At 41.5% G+C, this 15000-nt stretch overlaps 1 protein-coding gene and 1 long non-coding RNA gene across 3 annotated transcripts in view; one reads left to right on the top strand and one right to left on the bottom strand.

Moving 5' to 3' along the window:
- The window catches only part of LOC123504041 (protein trapped in endoderm-1-like), a 38577-nt gene that overhangs the window by 8185 nt on the left and 15392 nt on the right, over positions 1–15000 (top strand). The gene's annotated exons all lie outside the window — the stretch shown is intronic.
- The window catches only part of LOC123504042, a 27400-nt gene continuing 13814 nt past the window's right edge, over positions 1415–15000 (bottom strand). The window contains exon 2 of the long non-coding RNA XR_006674691.1: positions 1415–1448. This is a non-coding gene — a long non-coding RNA (uncharacterized LOC123504042). The remainder of the gene's footprint in view (positions 1449–15000) is intronic.

The following is a 15000-nucleotide window of genomic DNA, read 5'->3' as shown; positions in this document are numbered from 1 at the left end:
AGGTTGGGTTCTAAAGAGTGTTTCTCGTGTTATTAATGAAGAAATCTTGTTATTCTGTCAGTAGAACCGTAAAAACTCCTCAAAAACTCGTGTCACTTCAATTGCAGACATTTGAAAACACGGCAAGAAATTTTTCGATACATGGTTTACTCCGTGTCTCATTCCCACGTGTCCTTGCACCATTACGACATCGCAGGATCTTGGGAGTTAGGAGCACCATTCTGAAGCACGTGCTGTGGCTTTTGAAGTAATGTGGCAGCCTTGAACACGAGGCCCGATCCGCATCTGAATCACCCCTATGTATCCCGCACTTCGCGTATGAACCCCAACGCTGCCCGCCGCCACCACCCGACCTTGGCGTTGTGTAGCAGGGCCGTGCAGCGTAACAAACCACCCTTTTCCTTCCTACACACTGAGCTCCCCTCCCTGCCTCTCCTCCCTAACACAAGAGAAGTATCGCGCTCGGAGTGAAGAGACCATATGACCAAGAAAGTGATCCAGCTTTTTGTTATCTTTTTATGTGTGTGTGTGTGTGTGTGTGTGTGTGTGTGTGTGTCTGTGTTGTTTTACGCATGTGTGTATATTTTCTCAGGGTATAACCGTATCTTCGTCTCTTGGGTGTGAAAATTTGCAAGGCGGACTGACTAGATAGACTGACTAGCTGGCGATGGATTGACAAACAAACATAGAGACAGACAGGCGGCAGTGGTGGTCGTCCGAGAAGAGACAAAAGGATGCTGACTGTAAGATGATGGTGATGCAAGTTTCACGCACATCCTCACAACGTCATCTTCTCCCTGGCGGTCACTCCTAACCCTCTGCTCCTCTTACTCATGCCTTCACTCACTCACTACTCTCAGCCTTCCTCACTCACTGGCTCCCTCACCTTTCATCTTCCTCTCTCCTCTCCTTTACGTAACTCAGAATCTCTCCCTTACTCACTCCAAACTTCTGTTATACCTTTCTTCTGGAATCATTTTTTTCTTCCTCTCTTAAATACCTTCCCATCACGTACAGTCTCCCTTCTTTTACTCATCTTTCCATCATTCCTACAACACTCTCCACCTTCATAATACCACCAACATCCCGTCATTCCCAGAAGTCTCTCGCTCTCCACCACACTCCCGGCGCTTTCCTCACTCTCAGACGCTCTCTCTCTCTCCCTTCCCCAACCCCAAGGCTCGGCTCCTCCCACTCACCGTCCCCAGACCCAGCGGTGCCATATACGCTTACTACAATCACCTCGCAGCGATAAGGGTGACGCGGGCGGTGGTGTTATGTGCACGTCATAGGGAGAGAGTAGAGGGTTTACCGAGCATTCTCTCCCTCTCTATCTATCTAGCTAGCTCCGTTTTCGAGGTTCTTTTTTTCATTTTGCTTCGTCGTTTTGTGTGCGTGTGTGTGTGTGTGTGTGTGTGTGTGTGTGTGTGTGTGTGTGTGTGTGTGTGCTTTTTTTATAAAGGTTTACTAAGGGTTACTATAATAGAGAGTAGGTTATCGTCGTATATGGGTTTTTTGTGCGTGCTAGTCTGATTTCTATGTGAGTTGGTTGGTTTCTCTTGGTTTGTCAGACTGGGAGAGAGAAAGGATGGAGGGGAGGTGAACCATTTTTTGACGTAAACATGACGTGTACATGACTAGAAAAAAAAGAGAGGGAGAACAAAACACACAAAAAAAAAACAAAGAAAAACAACTCACGAAAGAAAGAAGGAAATTAGTCACGTAAATGAAAACACAAGAGATAAAAAAAATACTTAGTCATTAAAACAAGAAAAGAGAAAATTAAGAGAGAGAGAGAGAGAGAGAGAGAGAGAGAGAGAGAGAGAGAGAGAGAGAGAGAGAGAGAGAGAGAGAGAGAGAGAAAAATAAACAGTTGTAGTCATTAAAACAAGAAAACATAAAATTAAGAGAGAGAGAGAGAGAGAGAGAGAGAGAGAGAGAGAGAGACAATACATTAAGGAAGATGAAATTTCGCGGACAGACGTGAAGATTAAAATCCTTCCCCCACACCAGGAAAAATAAACTGAAACACGCAGCGTCATTAACCCTTCAGTACTGGGACGCATTTTTATCATAAGTTTTGTGTGTGATTAGACGATTTCATATACATTACAAAGTGTCTATGGAGGTCAGAAGATTAGTGGTCCGGAATCTTCACTATTTCAATCCCTCTATGAGTATCTGAAGCTGTATGAAGTCGTTAAATAGTAACCAGAATAAATAGGAAGACGTTTCATGGTACCGAAGTGGTTAATAAAAGCTGCGAGAAACAACCTTCTCTCGTCCCTCACTCCCTTTCTCCCTCCTTCATCTTCTTTTTCTTTCTCGTACTTTTCCCCGACCTTAATTTGGAGCGGTCACGGAAACTAAACAATCAAGGACGCCCCGCCTACTCCAAGTCCGTACCCGTCTCTCTCTCTCTCTCTCTCTCTCTCTCTCTCTCTCTCTCTCTCTCTCTCTCTCTCTCTCTCTCTCTCTCTCTTCCCGTCCCTTCCTTCTCTTCCCTGCCCTTCCTTATCGTCATGCGCATTAGTGATTAGCGGTAGTAGTAGTAGTAGTAGTAGTAGTAGTTGTTGTTGTTGTTGTTGTTGTTGTTGTTGTTGTTGTTGTTGTAATAGTGGTAGTTGTAGTAGTAGTAGTAGTTGTTGTTGTTGTTGTTGTTGTTGTTGTAGTGATGGAAGTAGTAGTTAGGTAGTATGTAGATAGATTAAATGATTGTAGTGGTAGTGATGGTTGGGATAGTAGTAGTAGTTGTAGTAGTAGTAGTACTAGTTATTGTTGTTGTTGTGGTGGTGGTGGTGGCAGTTGATTGACAAAACTGATACAAGATACAAGTTGCAAAATAAAAAAAAACAAGAATATATTAGTGTTTTCTTCAGTCCATTCATGATCTCCCTTCGTGTTCCATCGAATCCTGTTGTTGTTGTTGTTGTTGTTGTTGTTTATGGTAGTGGTGGTGGTGGTGGTGGTGGTGGTGTGAACATGTTATCTTGCATTAATCGAGACATTGTGTGTTTGTTTATGTCCTCAGGTTCACATTGTGGGTTGGGTGAAGTTGATGCGCCGTGAACTTAATACTTAAATGAAATCACAGCAATGAGAAAATCCCTTCGACTTTATGACTAATGATGACGATTGACTTCAGTAGCTACAAACATTTTCACTGCTCAAAAACTACAAGCACTGAAAAATAAGAAATAAAAAACTTGATTCTCGTTACAGCAATAATAGATTTCCTTTTATCCTGTAACTACTGACAAGACTTAGTTCATTTTAGTGACTCTAGATAATCTCACCAATCAAGGTTAAACTGCAGGAAAAAAAATAGATAGTTGATGATTTACTTTGCTGTTAGTGTAATCTTTTAGAATATTTATATAAACTTAACGCAAGACATCTTTATTAAATTGAGTAGAAGTCACAGCAGTCAAGAAGTTAAAGCTTTCATTTATTTCCCTGTTCTCTCTCATCTATACATTTACCGCCTGTTTAAATCTATATTGGTTATGATTTTTGCGCTTCTATTCTGCTAAGTATATTGTTCTTAGTCTTCTCTCATCGGTAAATTTCTTCCCCGCCTCCAGTTTTCTTTATTATTTTAGATAGGTAAGATAGACTAAAGACCTCCTAGCCTTACCATAGCCCTGAACCCAAAACCCTCATATGTGGGCCAAAGTTTAATGCAGGATCAAACTTATTACAAATCGCCTGAATAATTTTGTTTAGTATGTCAGCTTTTAATGATGTCAGTTTATTTTGGGTTAGTAGTTTCTGATCCTCATGTAAATAGCTCCGGTGGTTGTCTCATATCGTCAACGTGAACTCAAAACATACACTCTTCTGATAGATAAGAGTCTATACTCGCTAGAATAATTTAATGTTGTAAATGCTCATGTGCAAATTATTTCCGAGGTATGGTAGTAAGCAGGATACACCAACGCTGCTGTAAAATCAAGGCCATTACTTATCAGAATAAATCAACACAGTGTTTCCACCTTTGTGAGTTTCTGTCGAGGTATGGTAATGAACTAACCACACAAACACTTGTGAAACCAAGGTCATGGCTCATATGAATAAATCAGCTCAGTGTTTCCTCTCACAAGCTATATATATTATCGAGGCAGGTTAATGAACTAAACACACTAACAACTCTGTATAAAAATATCTGTATAAAAAAAACAAATTAATCACTAGCATACTTTAACCCCATCATGTCCGTTTGTTTATTGCATTCTATCCTCATTCTCTTTACATTCAAGATGAGTTAATAAACCAAACACACCAACCATAAAAAAAAGCACACACAAAAAAAGTCAAGACCTTTAGTCACTAGAATAATTTAATAAAGCACGTCCGCTTGTGTAAGATATCTTCAAGCTAACGTGCGTCTAAGCTAGTAAGAAGAACCACACCACGTGCCGAAGGAGTGAGTAGGAAAGCTCAGATGAAGCAATGTGGTGGTGGTGGCGTGGCGTGCGTTGTGTTCAGGGCGCGGGTGGGCGTTTAATGTGGTTTTGTGTATGTGGTGGAGCGGCCCTCATCTCCCCAGTGGTTTGCCCTCGTACCCCACGGTGGGCGGCTTGTGACTATAGCGGCGTGATTCAACGCGTCTGGTGTGGCCTGGTGGTGGCGGCGGCTCGTCATTGCTTCTTTGTATGTGCGACCTTACGTGACTGGCGGCAGGGAAGGATGGAGAGGAGCAGGCCAGGCAGGGATTAGAACAAGGGGAGAGTGAATTGAGAGGAGAAGGCTAAGCAGGGACGGGAGGAATAAATTGAGGGGAGTAGGATAGACAGCAGGACGAGAGTAGAAAAAGGGAGACAGTGAATTGAGAGGAGCAGGGTAGACAGCAGAACGAGAGCTAGAACAAGGAAGAGGATACATTGAGAGGGGATAAACAGCAAGACAAGGACTAAAAGAAGGAAGAGCGTAAATTGAGAGGAGCAGGGTAGACAGGAGAACGAGGGCTAGAACAATGGGGAGAGTGAATTGGAAGAAGCAGAATAGTCAAGGAAGGGACAAGGACTAGAACAAGGGTGAGATGGAGAAGATTAATGAAATGTGAAGGAAGGGATGTGGAAAAAAAATGAGATTGAAATGACGATAATCTTAAGGATAATAGAAAGATGAGGAGAATAGGCAAAGAAAATGAGAAAATGAGAGGAAAGGCCTTGTTTAATTATAATTAAATGGATGTAGAGAAAAAGAGAGAAAGAGAGGGGAAAGAAGATCATGAGATGTGAAAGGAAATGATGGAAAGCGAATGTGATAAAGACTTACCAGACAGGAAGGGAGAAAATGAAGACAATAGAAAAAAGAAAATCACTTAAAACGAAATGATGTGAAGAAACCAAGAGGAAGGAAGAGAGGGAGAGGGAAAAATGAGCAAGTAAATAAGGCACAAACTAAGTAATGTAAGGGAAGAAAGTTTAATATGAGAGCGTGGCAAAGATAAACACAAGTAACAGTAAAAAGATTAAAAAAAAAAAACATTAGTAACGGGGAATGAAGTACCGCAGAGAGAAAAAAAATAGAGAAAACAAACAAGACAGAGTGAGCGTTTCATGGGGAAGGCCTGCAAGAGAGAGAGAGAGAGAGAGAGAGAGAGGAGGGAGGGGGGCAAAGGGCGTCAGTGGTTATACGCGGATGAAGAAACGAAACAAAAAAAGAGAGATAGAGGCCGTGAAAAAGAACAATAGGGGGTGACGTAGAGAGAGAGAGAGAGAGAGAGAGAGAGAGAGAGAGAGAGAGAGGGGGCGTCAAGGGGTGAGGGATGGTACTGTTGAAAAAGATGAATAATAATAATCTTCCCACACTCTTTGCCACATAAAGAGAGATGACATCACTAGGAGCGGCAATTCACCCTCGGTATGGAAACTGCTGTAATTACCATAGTCACGGCTAGGAGGAGGAGGAGGAGGAGGAGGAGGAGGAGGAAGAAGAGGAGGAGTAGAAGGGCGTGATAAAGTGCCGCACGTCTCTCTCTCTCTCTCTCTCTCTCTCTCTCTCTCTCTCTCTCTCTCTCTCTCTCTCTCTCTCTCATTCTTATCTTCATGGTATTCGAACACACAAACTCTCACTCTCTCAAAAAAACAAAACGAAAAAAAAAAAAAAAAAAGTTGAATAATTGTAACTCAAGAACACCAGTGATAAGTTGAGAAGGAAGGAAAAAAATGCTGCTTAGACTGTAACCAAGGACAGATTTTTGCCGCAATATATCTCGGACCACAAACAGAGGCTGATTATTAACACGTCCAAGAATAATGTATGTTGAGGATCCTAAACGGCATTGTAACAGTCCTCCGCGGTCACAAGTTGTACAAGGAACTCAACCTAACCCTCTCCACTCACTCCAACTGTGTTTTCTGCTTCTTTCTCCCTCTTAACTCCTCTTTAGTGAGTAGATTTAGCTATTTGACTACTAATAGTGTTTTTATAATGGGTATTACAGCACACATAATTTATAAGGAGCCTTCTCAGCGCTCTTTCATTTTGTTTTGTGCTTTTCTCTCCCTCTTACCTCCTCTTTAGTGGGTAAATTTAGCTATCCAACTTGTAATGCTATTTCTTATAATGGGTATTACAGCACACATAAGTTATAAGGAACCTTCGCAGCGCTTATTTTTGCTTTGTTTTGTGCTTCCTTCTCCCTCTCAGCTCCTCTTCAATAGGTAAATTTAGCTATTCAACTACTAATAGCTATTCTTATAATGGGTATTACAGCACTTAAGTTGCCAGGAACCATCTTGACTCATTCAGACTTCATTTTATGCTTCCCTATCCTTCTTAATTCCTCTTCAATAGGTGGATTTAGGCATTTGTTTACTAATAGCTCTTATAAATTACAGCAGTCCTGGTCACGAGTCGCAAATTCTGCATCCACTTCCACTTTCCTTTGTGCGTCAGCTTCAGTCTTGAGTCGTCTGATCAGCTGATAGTGTCCTTTTGAAACCTGACACTTGGTAGATTGTAAGCAGTTCAGAGAAGACTTGGGATTGAAGGGAAAGCACAATAGAAGTGAGTGTGGTTCGTTACTCGATTATTGACCGTCACTATCGCTCGTATTCGTAAATGCTTTTTTCCCTCGTAGGTATTGTTTTCATAAGATGGTTAGTCGCTCTCTGGTTTCAGCTTTTTTTGTCATCGGTAACGTAGAATTCTCGTCAAACTATCACTAAGAAGACGATTTCAAGCTGTTCTAAAAAGGAGGTGGTGGCATCGCTCACTCGTGTAAAGATTGCAGGTGTGTGGAGGTCCCCTGTTCGGAAAGATTCGATGACCATGAGTAGTCCAGGGTCCGTACTCAAAAACGCTATGCTCTCTCACCACGACTACTTTCCAAGGCCATAGAGATGATTAGCGGCGTTTGCAAGAGTGTTTCTCCAGTTAATAATATAGAAATCTTGTCACTCTGCCTCTAGAACCTTAAAAAACACCTTATAAGACTCACGTAAATTTAGATAAAGCCTTTTTTGAAATAGTGGAGATGAAGGGCAGAAGTGTTTGAGAATATGAGTTCAAGAGGTTCTGGAGATGATGGGGTGGCTACTCAACTGGTTCTCAGAGTGGCAGATGAATAAGAGAGACTCAGTAATCAGGTAATTAGTGCTTAATCAGCAGAAAACTTTGAAAGACTACACAGATTGATGGACGGGAGTGATAGATGGAAGCAAGTAAATTTTATAGTTTCTTACAACTCCTATGGTCCTTATAAAACACCAAGACGCTCAAAGACAGCTCGAGGAGAAAGAGATAGAGAGAAAAAGAATAGAGAGAGATGGAGAGTAGGTTATTTAAGTTAGGTTAGGTTACGTTAGATGGAAGTAAGTAAATTTTATAGTTACTTACAATTTCCGTGGTCCTTATAAAGACAGCCCGAGGAGAAAGAGATAGAGAGAAAAAGAATAGAGAGAGATGGAGAGTAGGTTAGTTAAGTTAGGTTAGGTTAGGTGGAAGTAAGTAGATTTTATAGTTACTTACAATTTCCGTGGTCGTTATAAAGACAGCCCGAGGAGAAAGAGATAGAGAGAAAAAAAGAGAGAGAGATGAAGAGAAGGTTAGGTTAGGTTAGATGGAAGTAAGTAGATTTTATAGCTTCTTACAACTTCCATAGTCCTTGAAAAACACCAAGACGCCCAAGAGTTAGAGACGTTAGTATTAGACAAATGTTGGTGTCTTGAAGCGATGAAGTAAAGTCTCGTGGTGGGCGTCGCCGAGGAAGTGCCGGAAAGTTTCAAGGTGGGATGGCAGTACTAAAGATGGAAGACTCGTGTTGCGTATGTACAGTGCATGTATGGCGCTAAAAAAGGAGATTATGGGGAATGAAATGTTGAGAGAGAGAGAGAGAGAGAGAGAGAGAGAGACAGACAGACAGACAGACAGACAGACAGACAGACAGACAGACAGACAGAGAGAGAGAGAGAGAGAGAGAGAGAGAGAGAGAGAGAGAGAGAGACAGAGAGAACTGACACCAATAAAAACAAAACAATATACTAAAATGTAAGAGAGTATAGTAAAGTTTTGTAAGAGTGAATGGGTAGCGTGACAAGGCGTCCGGAAAGCAACAAGTGTCAGTTCGCTGCTCCCTGCTGTCACTGGACCTGCTGGAGGCTCTGTGAAGCTCGTCATGTGCTGCCACGATGCCTGAGGGTGACCTTGAGCCGAGCGGGCATACATAACTTGCAGACGTCCGCCGCTGAAAGCCCATTAGCAGTAGTAGTAATGACACTAAGAATTACTCTGTTTCCTCGTATCTCTCTGGTTGCTTTAATAGTGGAGATTAGATGTCAGGTTTTGTAGGACACCCATGATAGAGTGATGAGGTATATAACTTGAAGACATCAGGCGCAAAAAGTCTATTAAAACTAGTAGCAATGATATTAAGAAGTACTTTTTGTTTCCTTGAATTTCTCTGGTCGCTATATCGTATCCTGTCTCGATAATGTTGTGGTGTCATTTTGAAATACTTGTAATGGCCGAATTAAGAGTGCTTGAGTACTGGAAACATTTCAGTGTGTAGTTTCATTTTTGTCGTTGAAATCATGTACGTATCAGATAAATTAAATAAATAGGTATAATATCATAACCCGTAGTCTTGTCTCGAGCATCTTCAACAGACTTTAATGTAAGTTCTAAGAGTTTCAATGATGTTTTTTTACGTCCAAGACACAGTTAAACAAGTATTATACACCATGAACACCAAAAACAACCATGAGGACGCGAGTAATCATCTCTGTAGCTTCTGAAAATAACCCCTGATGAGAGCAATTAAGCGTTTCAGAATCCTTATCTTACACTTAACACTAACAGAGACTGGTCAAAGGAAAGGAGCTTAAAAAAGGCCCATGTTTAGAAACACTTTATTCTCTTTTATTATTATTATTTCCCAAGGTCACAGGGACGATTAGCCAAGTTCTCACACAAGTATTCTTCCTAATAATGTAGAAATTTCATTAATCTCTCACCAAAACTATAATAACACCCGTAAAAATCCGTGAAACTTCAACTACAGCCTTATGAAAGTAATGGAGGTAGAAGTGGTTCGGAATACAGTGCCTCCAGTACAGGGATTGGAAATGGAGCATGGTAACTCACACTCTCCCAGGGCAAGCTATGGGTCATTGCCTCCCGCCTCTACAGTCCACACAGTGCCTTAATCACGTGGTCACAGTGGACAGAGGAGGGATGGGAATGCCGCTTGGGGAGTGCCGCTGGGAGAGTATTCCTTGGTCACTCTGGTGGGCTTTGAGAGAACTAGGTCGTTACCACCACTACCACTGCCGCCACCACACACGAGAGAGCTGTGTCTGTGACCCCTCTGATCGCCAGCCACACTCGAGACAACAAAGGCAGGCCGAAGTTATGCTGCCTCTGAGCGTCGTATTGTAATGTTGGGTAACAAGCTGCTTTCATTCCCACTGCTTTTTTTCGTTGTGCTTTAATCTGAAGTCCCTTGATCTTCTGACAGTTTTCTTATAATAAGCTAAAAAAGTGAGGCATTTCTTAGTTGTTTCTCAGTGTTAAGTACTTTTTTGCTGATAGGCTCCTTATGAAATCTAAGAATGTATATAAATTTCCTCATTCTTAAGTCTCATCAATTGGATTTCCTTGTGGTACATAAAGAATATATAGGTTCCTTACTTTTTCATCAATTCTAACTCTTCTTATCAACTGAATCTTCTTGCAAATCTAAAAACGTGTAGATTATCAATTTTCCCTCGATCTTAAGCCTTCGTGCCTGACAATCTCGTCACAAAACATAAAAAAAACCGGTAGTTTCCTCGCATATCACAGGAGTCAATACTGAGAAAAGACTCTAAACAAAGTGGAAATGTGTGTATTAGGTTACTCTTTTCTACCACCACTTCATGAGGACGAGTGTAGAGTACAAGGGAAGTGTGTACTCGTGTTGTGAGTAGGTGAGTGTATAGGATGCCAAAGGATGTGCGCAGACTCGTGGCTGGACATAATGGTGTGAGTGAAGTGGGCGTGTGTGGGTGGGTTGATGAGTGGGTGGGTCGATGGGTCCTGGAGGGGAGGAGGGAGCAGGGGGAGTTGACGGGAGGCTGGGGAAGAATTGAATAAAGAGCCTTAAGGTTGTGAAAGGAAGGGGGACAAGGGGCGTGTGTGTGTGTGTGTATGTGTGGCTTTGGTGTTCTTGTGCTCTGTGTGTGTGTGTGTGTGTGTGTGTGTGTGTGTGTGTGTGTGTGTGTGTGTGTGTGTGTGTGAGGCTCGGGCTAGAGGGAAGCAAGGGCACTACATACATGCATACATACACAAGAGATCAGAGTACCAATTGTATGACTTTCTGAACTGTTTTATTTTTTTCATCGTTCATAATAATAAAAAAAAAAGAATAAAACGCCAAATTACTAGAAAAATTAAGAACATTAGAATCGATATACTATAAATTTTAGACGTATTTCTTTTCCGCAAGAGATTTGAAACACCACCAAATCTTTACCTTCCATCCAAAACTGTATCTTTTTCAACACAACATACCATTCTAACTAAAGCACTAGAAAATAACGACTAATTTCAGTGTATATAGATAAAAAGAGAGGGGAATAGGTGAAATCTCCATCTACTAGTACTTGTATAGGAGCGTGTAAGTGTTCGCTGGTATGGTAATGTACACGTAGGCGGAGGCACGGTGGTGATGGTGGTGGTCGTGGTGGTGGTGGTGGTGGTGGTGGTGATGGTGGTGGTGCAAGAGAGTCAAAGGAGGTGGAATTCGATGACAGGAGTGAAGTTCGAGTTAAGTGGAAGATTGTGTCGTTTCAGTTCTGGCCCTAATTTCACGGGTGGTGCGATCGGGTGAAGGCAGGCAGCAGACAGTTGGCATGACACTCACCTCGAAAAACAGTCAATCGGTTACTCATTCATAGAGAAAAGTGTGTTGTCTCTTTTACACAAAGAATCAAGCAAGAAATCCGTCAGTTAGTCAGTCAGTTATTTAGGCAATCAGTCAGTCAGTCAGTTAAAGTCAATTATCATTCAGTCACAGTCACTTTGGTCAGCTGTTAGTCCAGTCGATTACTAGTGGGTCAATTAGTCAGTTAGTCAGTCAAAGCTGTTAGTCCACTCGATTACTAGTGGGTCAGTCAGTCATTTAGTCAGTCAAAGTTGTTAGTCCACTCGATTACTAGTGGGTCAGTCAGTCAGTCAGTCAGTCAAAGCTGTTAGTCCACTCGATTACTAGTGGGTCAATTAGTCAGTCAGTCATTCAAAGCTGTTAGTCCACTCGATTACTAGTGGGTCAATTAGTCAGTCAGTCAGTCAAAGCTGTTAGTCCACTCGATTACTAGTGTGTCAGTCAGTCAGTCGGTCAATCAGGTAAAATTTCAGCCTGCCAATAAGTCTATCAGTTAGAGGAGGAGACAGCTGCCAACAGAGTGAGTCAGTCCATCTTCTTTTCTATCACTTAACCATTCTGTCAATCTGCCGGTGAATTCAGCAGTCCATCACTCAGTCCCACTATCACTCAGCTTGTCTATTTAGATTATCAATTAACCAGTCTAGCAATCAGCAAGTAATGTAGTCAGTTAGTCGTTCAGTCCAATATCAGCTAACTGCTCTATCAGTCTGTCAGGAAATCAACATATGGACTATTCAACTTTCTATTCATTCAGTCTAATAGTAACGTAATTAACTTCATTTAGTTCCAATAACGACTTCAGTCAATTTGGGTTATCAGCTAAGCACTCTATCAATCTGTCAGTAAACCAGTAACGCCTTCAGAGTCTAACCATCCATTCAGCTAATTAATCAACCAGTGTATCCATACGTCAGTAAGTTTGCTAATCAATCATTCAACCCATCCATTACTCTTAGAACCAGCTTGTATAGAAAATAAACAAGTCAAACCACTAAGTCAGCCGCTCAGTTTTTTTTACAAATGAGTAAACTGCATTATTCTTTATCTCCAACTATCTACCACCAGTATAGCTGTCTTGTGTGCATGAATTAATCGTCCTTTAGTAATATTTTGTCGTAACCGGTTGAAGACGCAAGAGCAAGTTAAGACAGGGAGTGAGAGGGAAGGAGGTAGGCAGGAGAGGTAACCTAGCCAGAGCACCACTTTCGGCCTCCACTTCCTCAGATCCGCACGGCCTCTTGCGAATTAGACCAGACATGTAACTTGAGATGTTTTAGAGAGGAGGGAGCCGCCCCGCCCCGCCCTATGCCCCACCCTGTCCCGCCCAATACCCCATCTCTCCATCCCTGTCCTACTCCACCCAAAACAGATGTTCACTCGCCTCACAACGTTTGTTCTTCTCTCTTCCTTTTTTATGTGTGAATGATACATGATAGTAACTTTAAAGGTAGTTGGTGAAGGACACACTAGCGAGGCGGGGAATTAGTGTGAATTATTGTCAGCAGCAGGAGAAGAATGAGGAGGAGAAGGAGAAAGAGGAGGAGTATTAGTGGTGTAGCAGACAGCATCTTTATTACAGGGTTAGGAGGTTTTGACATCACATTATGTCCTCAGTGGTTAGAGAGAACCGTATCATCAAACATCTCGCGGCCTTCAATCGACTACTTTTATCAGTCTGTAGCTGGAATTGTTGAAGTTTCTAGCGGTGTTTGTATGATCTAAATGATGGTGTAACAAGCCTCCTGCATCGTCAGTGAGAAGGATACCAATTAAAACTTGATTATTCAGCTATGTGGTCTTTTGAAATGCTTCTTATGAGAGAGCAGAAGGTCCATAACGTTGACGTGGAATATCAGAAGTGTGTGACTGCTGAGGACAGTAAACCCTTATTCTGAAACGCTTAGCTCACTCGCCACGACTATTTTCAAAGGCCACAAAGATGATATAATGGTTCTCAAGACTGTTTTTCCTGTTAATAATGTAGATTTTTTTTTGCTATCGTTAGAATCATAAAAATATCCTTAAAAACATGTGTAACTTCAACTAGAGCCTTTTTCATCGTTGTGGAGTTGCGGCGCATGAGTTTCAGAAAATGCTCCTCCGTGGCGTGAAAGTCTCTGGACCCTTCAGGAAAGATGCCGCTTGTAACTTCACTGGTTCTTCGCTTCCTACTGGAGATCCTGTATAGTTGTGGTCATGAGTCAAGTACCTGCCACATTGACTACCACTGTGCTCTCTCTCTCTCTCTCTCTCTCTCTCTCTCTCTCTCTCTCTCTCTCTCTCAAAAAAAAAAAAAAAAAAAGATTAAGGTGAATCAAGTAAACCCAATTAAAAACATATTTGTGTATCACATTTTTATTTTATTGCTGTATATTCTTAGTTTCAGCTTCATCGCGGAGCACCAACTCGGTCAACTAATATCATTTCTTAACTCTATCAATGGATTAGTAAACTTGATCCTGCGTGTTGCAAAAAAAATACACGCTTTTTTCTTTCCTCCTTTCTCTTAAGTGTGTGGCTCAAAGGCCATCCATTACCTTATGAACCTCTATTGTTTAGATCACTTAAGTAATATGATCCCTCACCCGCCGTGCAGAACCTGCCCTCGGTAATCAACACCTGTGCTGGGAGGGACATCCATTAGCGAGTTGGGCGGGGCTGTCACGTGACTCTCAGATCGTATTCTCAAACATTTCGGTGTGTTTTCTGCACTATTTTGAGCTCCTCTAATGGAAATTGCTAACGATCTGCAAGGGCGTTTTCATGATTCTGCTGGTAAAACTGTCATCGTGATATGTCTTAGCTCTATATACTATTTTCAACAGATTGGCTGAAAGTTGCTAAGGTTTCGCAAGGGCGTTTTCATGATTCTGGTAATGGTTTGGCAATGCAGCATCATCAGTAAAAATAGACACGAGAACAGGTCTTGTTTCTGATATTTCTAGCATCTCTTGTACTGAGAGAAAAATGATAAAATGAAAAATATATGCAGTGCCTATATAGAATTACACTCAGTGAGAAAATAAACAAAAGTAAAAGAAGAAAGAAACAACTGAGGTAAATGCAAAACCACCCAATAATGAGAAGAGGGAAAAACTGGATAAAGAATATAGAAACAAACCCTAACCAAAAATAATGAAGAAACTAGAAACAGTAAGGTAAAGATCGCCCAAAATAACGTTAATATACAAGATAACAAATTCATAAACATAACAGATTAAAAAAAGAAAAAGAAAAAAAACTCTATAAAAAAAACTAGATTGAAACAAGAAATAATAAAAAAAAAACTAAAAACAATAAGGTTGAGATCGCCTAAAATAACGTTACTTAATAGGACAACAAATTCACAGATTAAAAAAGAACAGAAAAAAAACTTTGGATTTAACAGGACAAGAAGGCGAGACATAAACACTCTTGGGTTAAGCAAAGAAGACAGATGGATCACCTTGCCTCTCCTCGACCTCAGTGTGGCTTTCCCTGACGCAGTGAAGCAACACCGAATAGAGGATGGAAGAGGCTGGGTAGGGGTGGATGGTGCTCCCGTGTGTGTGTGTGTATGTAGTGACGAGGGAGGGGAGGTGATGGTGTTTGGTGGGGTGATGTGTGAGGCAGGGAAGGGTGAT

Source organism: Portunus trituberculatus, chromosome 15 (genome assembly GCF_017591435.1).
Source record: "Portunus trituberculatus isolate SZX2019 chromosome 15, ASM1759143v1, whole genome shotgun sequence".
Classification (NCBI taxonomy): Eukaryota; Metazoa; Arthropoda; class Malacostraca; order Decapoda; family Portunidae; genus Portunus; species Portunus trituberculatus.
Note: the sequence above shows the minus strand (reverse complement) of the source record. Positions and strands in the feature narration are given on the sequence as shown.